The sequence below is a fragment of the Trichosurus vulpecula genome, chromosome 8 (genome assembly GCF_011100635.1).
Source record: "Trichosurus vulpecula isolate mTriVul1 chromosome 8, mTriVul1.pri, whole genome shotgun sequence".
In the NCBI taxonomy this organism is placed as follows: Eukaryota; Metazoa; Chordata; class Mammalia; order Diprotodontia; family Phalangeridae; genus Trichosurus; species Trichosurus vulpecula.
Window position 1 is genome coordinate 263,748,561 of NC_050580.1, and position 15,759 is coordinate 263,764,319.

The following is a 15,759-nucleotide window of genomic DNA, read 5'->3' on the forward strand; positions in this document are numbered from 1 at the left end:
AGCAAAAAGGGATCATTCTGGTTTGAGATGGTTATACTAAATATTTCCTATAGCACTAGAAGCACAGTCCCAGTTTGCATTTATTTCTTGGAAGGAGGTGAAAATCTGACAGCTCACAATGAAGTAGAAACTCAAGCTAAAACAGACACCATTTTGTGCCCACTCAGTCTTCATCTTTCCAGGGTCATACATGTGTAAGTAGCTGTTTGTTTATAGTTGAGACCTTCTGTGGGTAAATCTGGCAGGATACCAAAGACATTTAGCATAGATATTTCCTTTTCAATGCATGTGTTTGAATTTTCTTTTTTCCTGTTGATGAACTAAGTATAGCAAATGCAAAGTGATTTTCAGGAATTTATTTTAAACCATAAATGCTTCCCCTCCCTTCCTTATGGGAAGGATTCGTATTTGGTAGAAAACTGCTTCCTTCCCTCTTATGCATCAAACCCCCATTTTCATTCAGTGGTTTAGCAGCATAGAATATTAAGCTAAACTAATATTAAACTCTCCTATCACCATCATAACAGTGGTTGATAATAAGAAAATAGATCTTAACTATTAGTGTAGCAATTTTAATTCCATATGTAACAAATTCTTTATTTTTGTCCTTTCATATTTTTGGTTTTTTAAAAATTTTGTGTGGCGCCTTTTGTTTTTATATCACCTTCATTTTTCATTAGATGTCTTTCAATGTGACAGATAGTTATCGCAGAAGATGGAGAGCTGTGAAATCAGGAAGACCAATTATGCCTTAGAAACTTACTAAGTGTGTGACCACAGACAAGTCATTTAACTTTTCCCAGTCTTTAAATGTAGTTATTCAAGAAATCAATGAATAAGTATCTAAAGGCTCAATGCAGTGCTAATAACCATCCAGGGGAAGGAATGAAGAGGTATAGAAAAGTCTTTTTCACTTGAAGCAAGTAAGTATTGTCTAGCCTGGAGGAAGGAAGACTTGGGGAACATGAAAGCCACCCTCAACTATTAGAAGGGTTGTCAAACAGGAGTTATCCTTGTTTTGCATGGGCCCCACAGTGGGGATGTCTGTAAAATGAGATGGTAATGTTAAATGGTCTTTAAGATTCCTTTCCAGCTCTAACTTTACAATCCAGAGGGCCAACCTTTATAAAAAGTAAGAAGTATGTGGTTTTTTTCATATCCATCACTTATGATAGAGAGGAAGGAAGGAAGGAAGGAAGGAAGGAAGGAAGGAAAGAAGAAAGAGGGAGAGGTATTCTTTTATCTCTTCTGAGCTAAGCTTGGTTGTTACACGGCATGAAGTTTTTATCATTCTTATTCTTCCCATTTGCTTTTTGTAGTCGTTGTGGATGTGGTTTTTCCTGGTTTTGCTTTGTATCGCTTCCTGTAAGTCTTCCCATGTCTCCCCGATTCCCTATATATGTAGATTTTATAGCACAATATATCATAGTACACAGATTTCTTACTCTTGATATGTAGCTTTTATAGCACAATAATATTCTGGTACACAGTATTTCTTACTCTTGTCAAAAAATAACATAAAACCCCACAAACTTTCCAAAATAGTCCTCGAACTCTTTCAGAATCAGCCCTATGAAAATTTGTGAAGACTTGGAATTCTGTCTTGGCATCTTTGAGCTTTTCTTCTTAGTACCATTTTTACCTCCCTGTAGTGTATCCATTCCAATCCCATTCCAGAAGCTGAATGAGACTTTCTCACTTGTGTATTGATCAAAACCTGCTCTCAGAACATGAGATGATACTCGTCATTAACAACTTGGTGGGCACTCATGTCGAGGTGATTCTTCTCCTGTCATCAGAGGGAGAACAAAAAGTCATATGACTTGTTTGAGAGGAATTTACCTCAGGAAGTAGGCATGAGCCTATGCTCTTTCTTTTTCAATGGCCCTAAAATCACATGACAGATAATCCATGGCTAAGGCTTGGCCTATCAAGATCTGGACATACATGCTCCTCGCACAAACCAGGTCTGTCCAACAGCAAACAATGAAGTGAAGTGCTGACATCATCTTGAACATAGGTAATGTCAAGGGCTGAGTCAGATAATTGAGGAATAAATTTAACTCTTCTATTTTATCTGGATCTATTGGTTATGTGGCCAAAATTCAGGAGCTATTTGCTAATTGCATTTTATATAATATATACATGACCAGAAAGAGAGAAATTAATTCAGAAGAATTCAAACTTAGAGATATATCCTGACCTTGATCCAAGCAGACTAAATGGTATTAAAAGAATTATGTGAATCATTCAGCAGTTAGGAGATGGGGGGTGTTGTTTTCATGGAAATACCTTTGGATTACTATGCCACATACATGCCAATATATATATATACACACACAAGCACCTCAAAAGGCCGTGAAGGAAATCTGGAAAATGAACCAATAATTATAAAGAATGAGTAGAAAAGTAATGGAAGCACATTTAATATTTTGCTCTTAATAAAATGTCATCCTCTTATGAATTTTCTTCTTCCCACACAGTTTAAATAGCAATGAGTACATTTCATCTGGCCTTCCAGATCTCTCAGCACATGAAAAAAAATATATTATTTAAGGCCAATCCTACAACTGTATTTTCTTGGAGAGAGAGCCTGGGGTGGGGAGAGGGATGGGAGAGAGAGAAATTCATCATAGACACATTTGCTGAAAAAGTCTGGCAGATGAACAAAACATGAGTTTTTGAGAGGCTCTGTAATGGATAGTTCTTTTTTCTCACTTATGTACTTATGTGAAACTAGGAAAGATAGTAAAGTGCAAAAAAAACCCTCCCAACTTAAAAAAAATACAAAATCTTAGCAGTTTCCACTGTAGCTACTTTTAGATAAGTTATCCAAATGCTCTTAAAGCCGCCTTTTTATTTCCTTGAATTTTGACACCATAATATAATGTTTCATTTCTCAGAATTAGAATCAGAATTAGATAGAGATGGTGAATTGGTAAATACCACAGCTTTGGCTTCTTTTTATGCAGGAACAATGATGTGTCGTATCTAAAGGTCAAAAACCATTAGCCATAAAATATTAAAACTATTAACTCTTAACATTTCTCTTATGCCTCTCTGCCTTTTTCCTCCATGAACTATTGGAAACATTATGTATTTCCCTCACATATTGGTGACGGGCTCTTATTTTTGAGAAATTTAAAATAAATATTCCTCCTTCAAGTGGGTTTTACATAATTGAATCAAAATGTAGTTGAGCCAAAGGGCATTGGAAAGATGAATAGTAGGTTGATATAGGCAGCAGCATGTTAGCAATATTGATTTCCGTGTTAAAAATGGTATAAAAGAAATCATAACAGATATGTATGCCTGCAAATGGAGGAGAGATAGATTAGATAGATAGATAGAGCAGTCAGACAAGTATTTACCATGTACCAGGTACTATGCTAAGTTCTGGGAATAGAAATGTAAGCAAGACCCTCAAAAAAATGCTTCAATGAAGGAAGACAATACATAAAGGGGTAAAGATGAAGCATGTGGAGAAGTGGCATGGGAAATGTTAATAATGCCCAGACTTAAAGGCTGCATGGTGCAGAGATGGCCAGGCAGAATGAAGCAAGAATGAAAGACAGCTTGTTGACCACTAGCTATTACAAGAACTAGAGGAGCGGCTGTGCTATAACAGGTAGTTGCAGTGCAATATTGATGAAAAGGAAAAGGAGAGGGACATGTTCTGCTACCAGTGGGATGAATAATCACATTTATGAAATCTCTGGTCTATAAAAATACAAAGCACAATATTTTATCATAGAAATAAAATATATACAAAATATATTTTCAAATATGTGGATGAAAATCATATAATATAATTATATCATATTTAATAATCCTTCCACACCATTTTTTTCTTTCTCATCTTTTGAATGAACTCAATACCACTGAGAACAAATATTGTAATACACTGTGGGACACATAATCCCATCAGTGTGGGTATTCTCTCCACTGGGGCAGATTGCAGCAATTAATACAACAAATTATAGGGCAAATCTTCACATAATTCCTTAAAATTCCAACTATTTACATCCTGAATAAAATATCCAAAAAAGTAATATGCATTTCAGCCAGTTAAGAACAATAATGATTTTTTCTTTATCCTTTTTCTGAATCTGTGTACTTAAAAAGTTCTGATGGTTTTACGTTTCATATTTTCTGAGTGAACCAAAAAATTTACTATTGTTTTAGATGTGAATAAAATTAGCCAATTTCTCTCGTATGCAAGTAAGATGGCAATAAAAACAATGCCTTCCCAGCTATAAAAGTGGGGGGAGGGAAGCCTCCCTTCAGGGCATCCCTACTTTCTTCTTCCTGTTCTGTCTCTTCTGTTTCTCTGTTTCTCAAAGTTTGTGAACCTAACAGTGAGAAGTATCACAAAACTGCTAGTAAAAGAGAGAGGTTGTCAGTAATTGTGTAAATGTTGGAGGCACTATATGTATGGAGGTGGGGGATTGGGAATGGAATTATAGACCAAATGAGTGACTGTTGAGTCAGCCATGAATTTTGATGATATGTGTGCAGTCAATGAAAGAACTTGGTTTAGGACATCTTGACAGGCAAGAGAATTGGGCTGCATCTGCTCTAATGAAATTTAATTGCGATGGCTATAAAGACGTTTACCTGGATCCAAAATAAATCAGCTTCAGAAGTACTAGGTGGGAGAGGCATGGCTGGACAACAGTTTGTATCAGAAATATGAAGCAGTTTTACAGGACTGCCACTGCAAAATGAGTCAATAGTGTGATATGACAATAAAAAAAATGAGTGCACTCTTGGGCTGCATTGGGGAAGCATAAGGAGGGAATAGCTCCTCTCTCCTCTGCCCTAGACATATCACATCTGGAATCTTGTATTCAGTTCTAGCAAACAAAAAAGAATGGTTAAGATGGTGAACAGTTTAGGATACCAAATTGTCAAGTACCTTGAGCGTATGTCATATGATGAAGATGACAACTAGCATTTCTATTCCACCTTGTTTGCAAAACACTTCATATACGTTCATTCATTTAATTATCACAGTGATCCTACAAAGTAAGTGCTATTATTAGGTTTATTTTGCAGATGAGGAAATCGAGGCACAGACACCTTAAGTGATTTGCCCAGGGTCACAAAGCTGCCAAGTGTTGAGGCCTTCCTGACTCCCAGTCCAGCACTCTATCTACTGCACCACTTAGTTGCCTCCTGTGAAGATCTGTTGAAGGGACTGGGGATGTTTAGCTTGTATTAGCGGAGGTGTCACATAGAAGGGAGACTACACCAATAAGAATAGCTAGACACCAGTGTCAGAAACAGAGGTAACCATAGATGAAACGGGCTGCCCCAGGAGGTGGTGGCCTCTCACTGGAGCTCTTCAAGAAGAGTGGGTGACCTCTTATCAAATATTTCATACTGGGAATTCCTTTGTGGGGATGGGTTTGGCTAGTTAGCTGCTAATGTATCATTCACCTTTAATAGCCTGGATGATTTTGAAATCTCAAAGCCAGAAATGTTTGCATTAGATAGCACAAATTATGTATGTATGCATGCATGCATGTATGTATATACATACACTGAAATGCATTCAACTGTGTGTCCACGTGCATATATGCATACATATGCGTGTGCACATAACCTCTCATAACTACATAGTAGACAGAGTGATAGATTTCATGTTGGGGAGACAGGTTCAAGTCCTTTCTAGAATACATGCTGTGGGAAAATCTCTTAAGCTTTTACTATCACAAGTGACTCTCTTAGATTGTAAGTTACAGAAGAGTGACCCATCTGCACTATTTTATGGATTTTTCTCACCAGAGAATTCCCCACATCAATAAAATAGGTCTAGACAAAAAGAGCTAGCTAGATATTGCTATTGGGGAAGCAGCATGGTGCAACGAGAAGATACTGGCTTTAGAGTCAAAGGTTCAGATCCTTATTTCACTTACTACGTATGGAATCTTGGGCAAGTCACTTAATCTTCGTGGGACTCAGCTTCCTCATCTTTTAAAAAGGGGTCAAGGGAATGGACTAGATGACCTTTAAGGAAACTTTTAGCTCAAAAGCTATGATTCTATTTATCCATATACTTTTTACTTATTTATTTCATTTCTGAATTTTATAAAAGGGATTGCCGTACAAGGCTTCCACCCTGTATACCATGTGCATAATGGATACATTCATGGCCGTGTAGACACAGTCTTCCTCTCCCTCCCCTGCATATGTGTGCTGTGTATGATCACTAAGAAGGCTAACCAAAAGTCAGACCTTTTCACCTCTCCAACAGGTTGTGACACTCATAGGCCCCCAGGCATTGATCATAAAGTGAAAGCAGGGCCTTCAGAAGCAAGGCTCTTAAGTTATAAAATGTCAAAGAATGAGCTGGAAATTGTGTTTCTCTATCCAAAGGTGCTTTGCATTGGCATCAGGTGACAAAGGCCTGGGAGGTGAGCTCCCTTCAAAACTAGAACAAGCACAAATTTAGGCACATGATGAAACCTAGACAGTATTGGCTGGCTGTAGAGTTTTACCGTTACAGGTATCACAACAGTGGAATCAAGGACATATCCATTGTCATTTCCATGCAGAGGGGACGACTTTGTTATCACTGCTGTATGAACTTTGGAGGTGAGAGGGCATGGACTTGTGCCGCCTCGGCAAAAGATGAGTATTGGTATTCCATCTTTTTGGTACAGTATGAAAGTTAGCTACTTGCCACATTTAGGTTCTGGTCACGCCAAGTATTCAATTATATATCAGATCTCTTTGTAGTGAATACTGAAAGACTATCCAAAATAATTTCTTGTCTTGGACATTTGCTATATGAACTATGGATGGTGCTAATAAGAGGTCTTTTGATTAGGGCTAGGGAATCTTTTAAGATTGCATTGAAATTTTGGTGGTAATGACATTTGTTTTAATAAAATTTAGTCTAAGATAGGGCTGTGATTATGTTTATAAATTTGCAAAGCATATTCATATACAGCGTTTCATGTCCATGAAGGAAGGATGATTTTTATTTCTTTAACCTGTGGAGGGATAAGATTGTCCCTTAGTTAGATTTTGATAACAAGCCAACCTCTTTTCCTGGCTGTATCAAGGAAGACAGAATTAAACTGAGAGAAAGCAGTTTACTTTTTGAACATAATTGTGCCTGCAAGCTCCATACATCAGATCCAGCCCATGAATCTAGGGTTAAGTCACAGACTTCTAGGACTTTATTCCACATTAAATTAGGTTTTGTTGTAATTAAGAAATCAAATGTGTCCTCAAAATAAGTGACAGTCTCATAAGAAAATAAAATCCTAGATGCAATGCTGACTTACAAGTAAAAACGTTTATTAAGTGCCTATTATGGAGTAGGCATTGTAATAAGTGCCAAGGTAAAAGAGGCAAAGGAAATAATATTAATTTATGCTTCCACAGTTTGGAAAAAGTGTGTGTGTGTGTGTATGTGTGCGTGTGTGTGCATGCATGTGTGTGTGTGCGTGTGTGTGTGTGTGTGTGTACATGGAGTTTGGATTTGGGAATTTGGGAGGCCTTGAGTTCAAGTTTTTTCTAGAAATATACTATGGGTAAATGTCTTAACTACTATCGTAGGCAACTCCCTAGGATCATAACTGACCAAAGAGTTACTTATCTTCACTGATGAAAGGATTTTCTGTGCTTCACAGCCTGGAAATTTATAGGTATGTGTTTGTGTATATAAATATATAAATCATATGAATTCGTAGGAGTCATGGAAGATCTCAGGATGACAGAGGTGAGATTTATAGCAGTTTTGCACTCCCTAAATTGGTAAGAAACATAGTATCTTGTTAGTTAGTATCCAGGTCTGAGACCAGATGAATATCAATATTCAGTTGAATTCAGTTCAGCTCAATGAATGTCTATAAAGTGCATATTATTTACAAGATCTTATGTTAATTCCTAGCAAAACAAAGATAGGATACAGTTCCTGCTCCCAAGTAGCTTATGCGTCTAATGATGGAGAAGGACGTGTATACGAATCACCGTGCTACAAAGGAGATTGAGATGTTTGCCTCACAACCACCCTGTGAGTTATGTATCATAAATAGTATTACATCTTTTTTGAAGATTATAAAACTAAATCTGTGAAGGGTAAAATGACTTGGTCAAGTCTAGCTGTGAAAGTTATCAAAGCCAGCTTGACTCTGTGTTAAATGTTTTTTATGCTATATATGTGGTCTCTAAGTGAAAAGAAAAATTTTCAGGAAGGAGCAATAATTTCCACCTGGGGCTCAAGTGTATCTTGGAGGGGGAGACTGTGACAGAGGGGAAATCTTAATGGAGGAAGCAACACTTAAGTTGGGTCCTGAGGAAAGTAGGGCCTTCAATACACAAAGAAGGAAATGGAATACATTCCAGGCGTTTGCAGAGCTATAAAGATAGGAGAAGATAAGGTTGATGCCTCACATAATCACTATGTGTGTTCCAAGACCACGATTCCCTCGGTTATGCGTGCCCACTGTGTGTGCTACTCCAAACGTGTTCCCGGGTCACGTATTTTCCTGACATATTTCTTCTCCTACAGATGGTACTATACCCTTTGAAAAGTATAACGTGTATATGGATAAGATGTAATCTTTATCAGAATGTATTTTATTAGGCTGTTTAATTAATTGTCATTTGCTTTGAAATAATACAACCTCTGGTTGGCTGGTAAAAGAAACGCATTGGTGAGGGCTTTTGGGCTATGGTTTTTTAATACCTGCTGACCCATGATGTGTCTTAAAGTTGATGTAGATTTCAGGCTACTCACATATAAAGTGAATCCTAGGTGTTATGAACATAGCCACAAAGAGTTATATATTTGAACGGAAAAAAGTTTTCAGTTTTTTTAGCCATTCAGTCATTAGGGTTTTACTGTCTACATGCCTTTCAGATAGATGAGAATTTAATTCTAGCCATGCATGCTTAATGGAGACACTAAATTTATTTTCATTTTATCTGCAAATTAAAGAAAGAACTATACAATTTATAGGAGTGCTTTAAGGAGACCCGTGCAAGAATGGTGTGCCATGGAAATGTTACACAATAGTAACAAGGGTAGTATTAATGCCTATGATTTTTTTTCTTTTGCCAATTAATTTAACATCAGTATTGAATCATTTCAAATACTCACATAACACAACTCTACTAATCACTGACAAGTGTGGCCCAGTTCAGGGAAATCCATATGTCTCTTCAAATCCCAGCTCTGAAATGCCCAGCTTTATGAAAAGTACATCCTACTAATATCCATGTGTAGGAAGACGATAATCGGATAATGTGATTGGTTTCATATTCCTTACCTATTTTACCAATATATATAACTAACCTTGTGGAAATGAAATGCAGTATTTGACAATTTTAAATTAGCACAACTATATGAATGAATATATGTGTGTATACATATATATATATACACACACACATATATATATATGCACATGTTTGTATATACACACTCACCATTGGACCTATAATTTCATTGGTAAAAGGAACTTCTAATGAGGGTTTTCCTTCTACCAATATGAATTGCTACCTACTCCTCAATTTATAATCTTAGAGTTCACTAGGATTTTAAGATTTTAGGCGATTTCACTAAGGGTCACATAGCCAGCATATATCTGAGACAGTCAGTCAGCCCATCAATTAGTCAAAAATATTTATTAAACACCTACTAAATGACAAAGTAAGACTTGAACCCCTCTCTTCCTAACTCCCGAGATTGGCTCTCTCTATACTATGCCATATTGCCTCTCTAACATATAGATACAATGAGGATACAGTGCTTCTTTTTTAAGGGTTTCTTAGATTCTGGGCTCTGAATCATGAAACCTGGATTCTCTTGGCTGCTTTGTAACTGAATAAGCAGATGACTGTTGGTCAAGTTACTTTAGTGCTTGACTCTCCCAACCTCAAAAGAATACAAGATGCAAAACTTTGCCAAAGGAAATAAAGCATATTAACTGGGGCTGTCGTTTGTATTTAGATTTCTAGCTAGGCATGAGCAGCTTACTTTGTACCTTCTTAGCAACTATGCAAAACATAGTGTATCAAAAAAGCTAGAAAATTGTGTCCAGGGCACCACGATTTTGGAAGAGCATCAAGAAGTTGGAGAGCATCCAAAGGAGGGTTACCAGAGTGGAGAGGGAACATGAGACCATGTTCCAAATGAAATATGTTTCAAAGAATTTAGGATGCTTAGCCTGAAGAACAGAAGACATATGCAGAGGCAGGGGAGGGAATGATAGCCTTTTCAAGTATTCAGAGGATTTTTATATGGAATCAAAAGATTTGTTCAATTTTGCCCTATATATAGAACTTGTTAGAAGTGGAAAATAGTCAAATTAAGGCTTTATGTAAGGAAAAGCTTTCCAACAATTAGTTACTCAAAAGAAGAATGGATACCTCAAGAGGTGGTGGACTCCCCTCAATGGAGGTCTTTAAAAAAAGGATCATAGAGAGAATGATTTCTTATTCAAGTGTGTGTTGGGCCAGCTATTTAAAATGCTGAGATTCTGGGGTTCTTCTCATTTCTAAGTGCCCTCTGGGACAAGCCAAACTGAAGTTTATTTTATTTATAATCTTGGGTGGTCTGGGGAACCACTGATGTTTTCCATCCAAGTGTATTTAAAAATAACTGAGAAGGTTTGAAAAGACATGTTGGGCATCTCCTATTAAATAAGATATTTGTTAAAATTTCTCTCATCATAAAAGGAAAAAAACACAAACGATGATCAAAAGACTATAAGACTATAGCCAGATGTAGTTGTAAAAAAAAATAAAGTAAAAAATGATGTTCGTAGATGTTAACTTTTTCCTTCTATCCCTACAGTAGTTTCCTTTTATTATACTAAGAAATTAGAAAAGTCGGAAAGCTTTTCTTTATTTTCTGACTGCCAAATGCCAATAAGAACAGGCTGCACAGTGAGACAAGTGTATTTATTTGGCAATGTGTTACATACTATTGATAAGGATTTTTCAATTGAAGTTAGTACATTTGTATTTTGCTCAGTAATGGTATAAAGTTTTAAAATTATCTTTATAAATGAAGAGCAATGGTTAGTGCTGTTTGTACTCAGCCTCTCTGTGAGCTATGTATAATTGTAAATAAAACAAAACAAAACAAAAGTTACAGAAATGTAGAGTTTAAGAGACTCCATTGACTTATCTAATCAAACTTACACCCTCAATAAATCTCTACTAAATGATCCCTGAAAATGGCCATTTGGTCTTGTCTTAAAGACCTCCAATAAATGGAAATCTTTCACTCCAACCCTAAGGAAACAAATTATTCTTTTATGAATAGCACTAATTGTTAGAACTGTTTTTTCTTTATTTTAATTCTTAGTTTTACCCCCAGATTTTTTTTCAGATCAATTACTCTGTATCTCTGGTAGAAGGAACGTCTTCTTGGGTGCTCCTTCCTTGTGAGTTTGTCTGGTTCCTTTCCTTAAAAGGAACTGAAACCCGAGTGGCTTCAGGGGACCAGAGGCTTGGGTCAATGATGCAGTTTTCTGGTTTCCTGAATATAAAAAGAGTACTAAGTGTTTCAGTTCTTCCCCCAGACTTCTGATCATAGACCTATAACAAACATAACATACACTGGCACAAGAAATCTATCCTAGCTGAATCACATCTTTATGCTTACAAAATATCCTTTCCCTGATCCAAATCTCTTTCTCCTGATGTGGTTAAGTAGATCTCCTTTTCTTAACTGCTCAATATCCTTTGTCTCATGTGATTGCAATCTCAAGCCTGAAGCACCAGATTTGTCTTGTCAGGTCTGTTTTTCCGTATCATCTCCACCCCCATCTTGTACTCAAGACGTTGATGTTTAAAACCAAGTAAGACTTGACATTTGTCCCTGTTCGTTGTCTGAGATTCAGTCCAAGGCTAGAGCATGTCAAGAGCTTATCAGATTCTGGCTCTCGTAGTCAGTCTCTTAGGTATCATCTCAAACCTTGAGTCATATGCAAATTTGATGAACATTCAATGATATACCTTCATCCAAGTTCCTGAAAAAAAAAAAGTTAAACAAGGAGCAAACAGATCCCTCTGATACACTACTGAAGACTTCGGCATTGAACTATTAATGACTACTCTTTGACTCTGACTATTCAATGAATGCGGAATTCATCTATTTGCATTTCCTATCTCTTACACATACACACACGTGCACGCACGCATGCACAGTTGATCTGGCCAAGGTAACTTGAATTGAATTGAAAGGATAAATACATGCTATCTCTTTACTTATCTCATATATCAGTGAGTTAGCTATTTTATTCTGTCATTTTCAGTATAAAAGGTAATTTTCCTGGACAGAGAAAACAGTAAAGAGTAAGAATTGAGTAACTTTGTTTTCTCCCTTTTGTCACTAAAATCAATCATACTATGCACCCCAATTAATAGTCCTAACCCATTTTTCTTTTTTTAACTTTATTTTTATTTCCAGTCCTAAATTCTCTCCCTCAGTCACCTCCCCCACCCATTGAAAAGGCAAGAAACGTGATACTCATTATACATATGAAGTCATGCAAAACATAATTCCTCATTAGCTGTATTCGAGAAGAAATAGGTGTTGGGAAGCAAAATATATATAAAGGAAGGAAAAAAAATATGCTTCTATCTGTACTCTGAGACCATCAGTTCTCTCTCTCTCGTGAAACGGATAGCATTTTCATCATGAGTCCTTTGGATGGTGAATCATTGTGCAGATCAGAATTACTAAGTCTTTTAAAGTTAATTGTCTTAATGATATTGCTGTTACTTTGCAGATTGTTTTGGTTCTGCTCACTTAGCTTTGTATCAGTTCATATAAGTCTTCCCAGGTTTTTCTGAAGCCATCCCTTTCATTTCTTACAGTACAACAGCATTCTGCCACATTTATATACCATTACTTGTATAGCCACTCCCCAAATGATGGGCATTCCCTCAGTTTCCAATGCTTTTCCACTACCAAAAAAGCTGTAAATATTTTTGTAACTATGGCTCCTTTTCTTCTTTCTTTGATATCATTGGTAGAAGTATCCTATCCCATTTTCAATTCCATCTTTATCCAGTATAACTCTACCCTCATTTTGTTAATCTTAACTTTCTTTATCAGCATCACCTTCCTCTGAGCTTTAAATATTTTAGGTTTTACTCTCCTGAATGCTTAAAAATAAATTGTCCTGGACAGCTCTCTGTGTGTGGAGTAGTGAGCACCTCAGCTCTTGAGGGGATCTGTGTGCTGGAGCTGAGTGTTGTGGCAGGGACTAGGCCCTGTGGTAGTATGGCTGGCAGCTCATCCCCCTATGTAGCCAGGATGCAGGAGCTGTTTCTGTGGCTCCTTCGATGAGATGGCCGGCATCTTCTTCCTCAAGAAGGACAACTTGTTAAAAGAAAATAACAACTGAGGGCCTGGGAACAGTGTGGATCTGCTTTGTTGGCATCAGAGCAATCCAGACCTCTTTGTCACTGCATCTGGGGACAAAACTATTTGCGTCTGGGATGTTAGAAAGACAAAATGCATCACCACTGAGAATACTAAAGGGGAGAATATTAACATTTGCTGGAGTCCTAATGAGCAAACCATTGGTGTGGGCAGCAAAGATGATGTGGTAACTTCCATTGATAACAATATGTTTTTCCTGACTATTGGTAAAGGTTGTACCAAGCTATCCTGGCTGAAGCCTGTGCAGTCTTTCAGTGCTCATCCTTCCAATTGCATTAGTATCAAATTTGATGCCACAGGAAGTGCTGGTCAGCCTTTGGGATGTTGATGAGTTGATGTGTGTGAGATGTTTTTCCAGATTGGTTTAGCTTATGATAACCCTCAATTTTAGCATCAGCATCAGCATTTTATTGACATTGCTGAAGTAGCGACAGGTAATAAGGTCGAGGAGGTGCAGTGTGAGTCCCTGAGGAGTTTCACAATGGCCTAACATCTCAAAAGGCCTCTGTTGGCATTTGCTTGTGATGACAAAGATGGCACATATGACAGCAGCACAGAAGCAGAGACTATGAAGTTGTTTGGGCTTCCTAATGATCCTTAAAAGAAGATTGCAAGGTCCAGTGCATACTGACTCCACAAAGAGGCCAGGATAAATGCCTGGAAATGTCAGGCATCATTTTGTCTGACTTATTTGGTCTGTTTGTCCCTGAGTACATTCTCCCCAATCCCCAGATATCCCAGTATAAAAGGAAAATTGTTCTCTTGTCTATCCATTTGAATACAATACCTCTTCTGCTCACAGAATCATGGGTCCCCAAGGGGAGGAGGTGGTAGAGTTTCTCTTATAGTAGTAATCTGTTAATGGAAAGAGTACTGAATTTAGAGTCAGAGCATCAGAAAGAAGACTGCATTTTAGACTGTAGGCTTCTGTTCAAAACTTAGCTCTGCTGCTACCTAGAACTTTGCCTCTCTGGGCCTTAGTTTTCTCATTTTTAAAATGAGGGATTTGAATGGTGTAAATCCTATTATATTTTTTTCTTAGGAGATTGCCTATGTACTTAAAGAATCCTAGGAATTTCTACAGTAGCTGAATAGTCTAGCCAGTTTCTTTCTTTTTTCCTTATTGCCTTTAATTTTGAGAAGGCGTTGTAAAGCTACATTTGGTAACCTTTGCTGACTCTAAAATTTGTTGGTCTTAGGAGGTGACAACCTCACTTCTTGATCAAAGATGGCATGGCCCATACTAGTCTGTAACTGCATCTTGAATAGAGATGAAAAAGAAAGGACTGGTGCCTTAGTACCACACTCCTGAAAGTAATAGTTTCCTCCTCTATAAAGAAGGAGGGTTGGATTAGATGACTTCTAAACTCCTGTGATTCATTTTTTATAGCACTTAGTTTACAAAATAATTTCCTCACAAAGGGGAGGGGGAGAGCGAGGTTATTATCCCTGTTTTATGTGTAGTGGAACTGTGGCATAGAGAGGCTAAGTAATTTACTCAGGGGTCACATAGCTAAGTAGAGTAGGTATTTCTGCCTGAGTCACTGTAGGTGGTAGAGAACAATTTCAAGATCCAAGTTACTACCTCAATTGGACTTACCCCATGTGTGATATGCGTCTTGACAGCTCTCCTTTGCTCATACTCTTTCCACCTGTGGGGCCAGGTGGTGAAAAGAAAAATAACATTTTGGGGAAAGTATCTTTTAAGAATAATCTTGATATTTCAGCTATTAATAAAAGTAAAATTTAGGGACATGATTACATTTTTTTAAAAAGCAAATTGCCCATTATAAAATGTTTGCCAAGTTATTTGCCTTCATACAATAAAAGATATCCCTTCTCCCCCCTTTTTTATGGAATGGAATGGGAGACCCACTGTTTATTTTTCCCCCTGACCTTTTAGTTGACTTATTTTTCATCAATTTTTACTGTGACATCATAACCTAGCTGCTAGACCACTGGTCCGATGGAACTTTGGCAACCCCCATGCTAATATAGTACTTAAATCCTTTATCCCTTGGATTTTTAATTGGGAAAGTAGGGACATCCAGTAATTGGAGGGGTGGGGAGGGACAGTTCATATTTTATGAGAATAAAGTTCTGAGTCATCACTGTCTGTCTCTCCAACATGTTAATTTACCAACAGTTTGCAAATATAAGACTCTAGTAACAAATTATTTTCATTTGATCTGTACAGTTTTTTTGTACATTAAATGAACATAACTGTATTTTTCTTCTATCCTAAGTCAGGTTAGAATCAAACGACTTAGGGACAGCTATGGAAAAGAAAATAATGAAGAATCAACACTTTGCAGTGGCTGTCATGCATTTCACTCCTT

At 37.2% G+C, this 15,759-nt stretch overlaps 1 pseudogene; it reads left to right on the forward strand.

Moving 5' to 3' along the window:
* LOC118829924 overlaps positions 1 to 14,021 on the forward strand; it is a 34,707-nt pseudogene extending 20,686 nt beyond the window's left edge.
* Positions 14,022 to 15,759: the final 1,738 nt, after the last annotated feature.